At 28.8% G+C, this 6,331-nt stretch overlaps 1 protein-coding gene and 1 long non-coding RNA gene across 9 annotated transcripts in view; one reads left to right on the top strand and one right to left on the bottom strand.

The window, feature by feature from the left end:
* LOC125845341 (putative late blight resistance protein homolog R1A-10) overlaps positions 1-6,331 on the bottom strand; it is a 700,072-nt gene that overhangs the window by 224,643 nt on the left and 469,098 nt on the right. The gene's annotated exons all lie outside the window — the stretch shown is intronic.
* The window catches only part of LOC125845392 (uncharacterized), a 332,594-nt gene that overhangs the window by 2,422 nt on the left and 323,841 nt on the right, over positions 1-6,331 (top strand). The window lies entirely within an intron of this gene.

Here is a 6,331-nt window from a genome sequence, read left to right as displayed (position 1 = left end):
ATAAATAACTAATGTGTTTATCAAGAGCAAAGATTCCATAATCATATGATATACCAATAAGTAATATGTAGTCATTATGTGTTTTAAAGTTAAAATGCAATCTTCCAAAATTCAAATTTCATACGTAATATAGTTATGATGATGTTTGAGAATTGAAGTTGTTCACGAACAAAACATTAAGGATCCTTGAAAAGGGTGAAAGAGAAGTAAGAGATAATGGGAAAAAAGTTCAAAAGAGTACTATGGTGCGAGAGAATAATCATTATTGTGTATCATATAATTGTAATTAATTGCTAGTTTTAGTTCTATCATTTGACTTTCTATTTTTTTTTACTCCTGTTAATATTAACATTATTATGACATCAACAAAAAATCATATAAATTTCTGGGCTTGATCTCTTGGAGAAGAAAAGATTTCTTTGGAGAATATTGTAAAGAAATGTATGTACTCAAAAACAACAATTAATAACATAAGCATAAATTAATGACTGTAAAAAAAATATACCAGGATCTGTAACAATAGAATGAAACAGAAAGGAAAAATCGAGCTCATTGAATGCACAATATTTCCTTAAGGAAATCATTCCCCTCTAGTACCTGAAGTTTAAAGAAATAGATCCTCTCAGGTTGAAATGATTTTATTCACCAGTGTAATTATACAAAAACAATAGTGTCAGTGAGACACTCAACATGAGCAAAGTACACAAATATTTAATTGTGCAGAAGAAGAAGAAGAAGTAGTTCAGAATCAAATATTTAATTGTGCAGAGGAAGAAGTTTAGAATTTTCGTTGTTTTAAAATGAGAGGGAACCTCTCTACTTATAGACAACAAAGGGTAGTGTGAACAAATGCTTATTGTGCCTTACCGGAAAGGTCACAACTCTTTGGAGAAGTCACAACTCTTCGGAAAGGTCACAACCTTTCATAAATGTTACAACCTATCATAAAAGTTGCAACTGTTCATAAAAGTCACAACTTTTCATAAAAGACACAACTTTTAATAAAAGTCGCAACTCTTCATAAAAGTCACAATTTTTCAGAAAAGTCGCAACTCTTCATAAAAGTCACAACTTTTAATAACAGTCACAATTTTTCATGAAAGGGAAGACTAATTTTGGAAATAAATAAATTAAAGAGGAATCCTTGTTTGTGGTGGCGCCACATAGGCGGGCCTAGAGTTCTCTTTTATATATATACTAGTTTTCAAGCACGTGCGTTGCACATGTATACAGTGCTAATTAGTATAAATACTTCTAAAATATAAGTGTACGATGTGTAAAATATAAGCTCGAATCAATGAACGATTATATTCAACTGAAATTATCATCATTGCAAGGTACATCATACAAAAAAATTGTTATCAAGTGAATTTCAAACGTAGTATTACAATGACTTCAAATATACAATTCTTATAATATATCAATTATTCAACTTGTTAAGAGTACTTTTTTTAATATGTCACAACACATAATTTAAATGTCGGCACTATAGTTGCAAAATATTTAATGCCTTAAAGTTTCTGTCTTCTTTTTAAGGAATAGTAGCCTCCACTTTTTTACAGATGCATAGATATCAATAAGTTGTCGTCGATGGAGAGTAGTGTTTTGTAATAGTTTTAGAGAAATTCGATCAACATATGTCTTCCTTGGGATAGTTAGTAGATCATTATAAAGTTCATAGTGTATGCCTACAAAAAAATAGTATTTATTTGTTATAAAAATAATCATTGTTAAAATATTTAATTGACATGAATATGTACCCTTCATCTTCTTTGACTCATTCAAAATTATTAATTCTGTCATCTCTAAATTTTGAATTATGAAATACAACACAATCATTGTGAGATATTAACAATATGGTAGGAAAAAAAAGAAAATAATATAAGCCAATAATTATATGGTGCAAAAAATAAATGCATATAAAAGAAAATATAACTTTGAATTTGTGTATATACGTACTTATGAACCAACCTAAAAAAAATGAATTACATATAAGAAAATTTGAAATCATCAAATAAAAGTTCAATGAAATAGAAGTATTTTCAAAGGATAAATAAACAGAAAATAAAAGTATTACTCAGCCTCTACATAAGTTCAGATTCCAACATTCATATAATTAGACATCAAATTAAGACTTTATAAAACAAAAGTATTTTCATAAAAAAAAAAGAAGAAGAAGAAGAAGAAGAGAACAATAAAAGTACTGCTCCACTTTATTTAAGTTCTGCTTCTACTGCTCATACAATTAGATACATAGTGATAATATGATTTAAATATAAATAGGAGATAGTATTAGAAGAGGTGAAAAGACTTATAACTGATTTGAAATATAATATTTAATGTAAAATTATGTCTTTTTGGATTCTTAAATATAACACATAAATAAGAGAAAATGAAAAGGTTTTTACCTAATGACATTATATTGTTGTTTAATGAGGAATTATGTCTTCTTGGTTTATTGATGTGGTTGAAGAGAATAGGAACGGATTTTGATGAGTGGTGCAACTATTTAATATGTTATTATTTAATGTCTATTTATTAATTAAATATAATGGGAAAAGGCAAATATGAAAAAAAAAAATAAGTTTCATGGTATAAGAATTGAAACGTTTTCATCAAAAAAAAAAAAAAATGAAATAGAAATGAGAAAAAAAAAAGAGAAAGGCAATTTTAAAATTAAAATAACAATTACGGATATCTAGTATTAGTATTTATGATAGTAAAGATGGTCTCTAACTGCATTATATTGATTACAACATATATTCATAATTGGATATTTTTGAGATTATGTAAATTCTCTAGCCTTTTATTTCTACATAATTACTATTTTGTAGTATTAAATATTCATATAATTACTAATTAGAAAGTATATTAAGAGATTCTTGAATGAGGAAAAATCTAATTCTAAAATTGCAATTAAAAATTCACGGTAACTTGATCCAAAAGGGAATGAATTATATATCGATAAATAAAGAGTGCATGTTATTGTTTTGTAAATAATATTTATCTATTATTGCAAAGACTATTCTTACTACCTATATTTAAAGAGTTGAGAAATTTACAAGAAACCTACCTGATAAATAGAAAAAGGCAAATATGGAAAAAAATAAATAAGTTTCATGGTATAAGAACTCAAACGTTTTCACCAAAAAAAATAAAAATGAAAAAAAAAAAAAGAGAAAGGCAATCTTAAAATTAGAAAAACAATTACCCGGAGATTCAAAATGGAAGAAAGAATATGATCATAATAATCATGAACTTCATAGTATTCATATACAACAACTCTGCTCGACATCAAGATTAAATCATCACTGTTAAACAAGAAATATAGATATAAAAAGATATGTTCATCACATTTTTTTACACAAAAAAATAATTTATATGGAGAAATAAAATATTCATAAAAAGTTCAATACATACTATGAAAATATTTTACCTCATGTGATCTTCAATTTGATATAAAAAAAGTATTTCATGTGCACAACAAATCTAATCTTATTTGCGCTTGTGTACAACAATCCCTTCATACGATCGGAAAAACAGTTCCTTCAAATAGCCTCTAACCTCTGTTTGTAGTACCCATATTCTCCAACAATTTCATATCGAAATTGAATATACATTTGTAAATACCTAAAACTCTTATGAAAGTTAAAAAGAAAAAAGACGACAAGTTCTTAATAGATAAATTTTAAGAACAAAGCTCGAAGGATTGAACAAAGCATTAATAGAGGAAATGAAAAAGAAGTTTAAACTCAAAATAAGGCTCACCATTTTGGCTTAGAAACGATTGTAAGATGAATTGTAATATTTGAACTTTTGTTTATAAGATGTTACCCACATTACATGGACTTTTGGACTTCTTATTAAATAAAATGAAAAGAATTAGTGAAAAAAAGATAGCTAAAAGTGGGAAAATCAGATTTTTTTTGTACCTTGAAAATGGTAATAGAGTAATTTAATTCTACAAGGGCATTTTGATATTTCAACTTTTCATTTGTGATGTTCGCACTTATAATAATATTAGTTTCTGGACACGTGCATTGCACGTGTATCCCAATTATATGAAATAGATATTTTTGAAATTGTAAGACAACATTAAAATATGATCGTGATGATTAGTTAAGTATGAGAGCAATTTGACTAAATATGTATGAGACTTTTTTTTATTTCCCATTTGGTGTTCCGCTAATTCGAATTCATGTGTGACATTCCACTTTGAGGGTACTTCTTATAAGGTCTTTCCGTTATCAAGAATTGAATTCAAAACATTGAATTAAGAATGAATGAATATTTATCAATTAATCAATAGATTTGATGAAAATATATATGAATTTCAGTCTGCACCTATTATAAAAGGACAAACTTCAAATGTTTTAGGACCTTCTTGTCTATCATACCATTTTATACAAGATTTTAGAGATAAATCAGAAAACTCTCATTCTAAGAGAAAATGTTAGAATGAACTCCTAAAGAAGTAAAGATATGTACCCAATCCACTCTATGGATTTCCAGATTATCCGCTTCACTATGGACACAAATACAATCATTTTTGTGTGACGCCTCTATGATCGACCCGATGTAACTATTCCATACAACTGAAATATATTCAAAAAATTTGATACGGCTTTGCTGTTGTAGAGTTTTGGAATAAAATTGGCATTTTCTTCATTACTATCCAATTAGTAAATTTAAGATTGCTAGCTAGTAATGGATGAAAGTCAAAACAATAATCATTTATATATACATGAATGAATGAATATTTGAGCACGTAAAAAAGAATTTCCATCCAACAATATATATTTTATTGATTTATCAAAAACTCTAACTTAAAAGAGATTATGGTAAGAATTTAAAAAAAAAAATTGAAATAAAGAATGAAAATTAAAGAAAATACCTTTGTAACATCTAGTCAATCCACATAGAAAGCGGTAAGATATACCTGCCATCATATGATACAAATTTATGAGAAGATCTAAACAAAACAATATATTAATTAAAAAAGAAGGAACCAACAAATAAAAAAGGAAAAATGCATAAGTACCCCCAACTTATGCCCGAAATCCCAGAGACACACTTAGACTATACTAAGGTCCTATTACCTCCGAACTTATTTTATAAATAATTTTCTACCCCTTTTTGACCTACGTGACACTATCAACTAGATAGCTTGAAAAAATTGTCAACATGCGCTGGGCCCAGAAGATAGTGCCACGTAGGCCGAAAAGGGGTAGAAAATTATTTATAAAATAAGTTTGAGGGTGGGTAATAGGACCTTAGTATAGTATAAGTGTGTCTCTGAGATTTCAGGCACATGTTAGGATACTTGTGCATTTTCTCAATAAAAAATTGAGTAAAACAAGAGGATGAAACACAAAAAATAAGAGGACTAACATTGTCTTGTTCAATTTATAAAAGGATAAACCAAAAATGAATGGAATGCTAATAGAAGAATGTAACAACAGAAGCTAAAAGGACCCACGAGTAAACCTCATTAAGTAGTGGAAGATGATAAATTCTAGCCTTTAACAATGTATTTGGTCAACATAGTTGTCATATTTTTATTTAATTAAGAAACTTGAAGGACATTTTCGTAATCCAACTTTAGACTTAGGATCTTCCCACTTTTAATATAATATATGATGATATATGATTTATCACACCACCTTTTTCTTAATGGGGGACAAAGACATAGGATACTCACCCTTTAAAAAACTCAAAGGACACCCTTTAAAGTGAAACCTTTGTCATTCACTTCCATGATAATGAGGCATTTGACTCCCAAGTCTTCTTCTTGGGTGGTCCACAAAATGAGTACTTTAGTCTTGGGTTATTTAAGCTACCACATTGTCACACCCCAAATCCGGATGTGATGGCACGTGTCCATTTCCCACCGGACACGTCATCCTAACCCTACCACAACGATAGAGAAGTAGAAATACGAGAATATAAGATAATAAATAAGCGGAAGACTTTAATTAAGACTCAACACTACCCATAATTTGGTTGTCACATGTACAAACCTCTAAATACAGAATTCGAATAAAAATATGCAAGTCTCAGAGTATAGTTCTCGAATAGAACAAAACTAAAAGTAAAGATAACTCAAGGGCACGTCTGGAATGAACCGCTACCTCTCGAGTATGTCCCGAAGCTCAATCTGCTAAAGAAACTACTAAGCTGAATCTGAGAGAGAGTTGTCAACCTACACAATTGTGTAGAAGCAAGGGTGAGTACCAAAAACCACAGGTACTCGCAAGTAACTCTAAACTAAGCAAAACTAGCAGCTACAAACAACTCCTTTCAATCCCAACCGAACCACCGAAACTTCAAT

Source organism: Solanum stenotomum, chromosome 11 (assembly GCF_019186545.1).
Source record: "Solanum stenotomum isolate F172 chromosome 11, ASM1918654v1, whole genome shotgun sequence".
Lineage (NCBI taxonomy): Eukaryota > Viridiplantae > Streptophyta > Magnoliopsida > Solanales > Solanaceae > Solanum > Solanum stenotomum.
The sequence above is the reverse complement of the archived record's forward strand: the minus strand, read 5'-3'. Positions and strand labels throughout refer to the sequence as shown.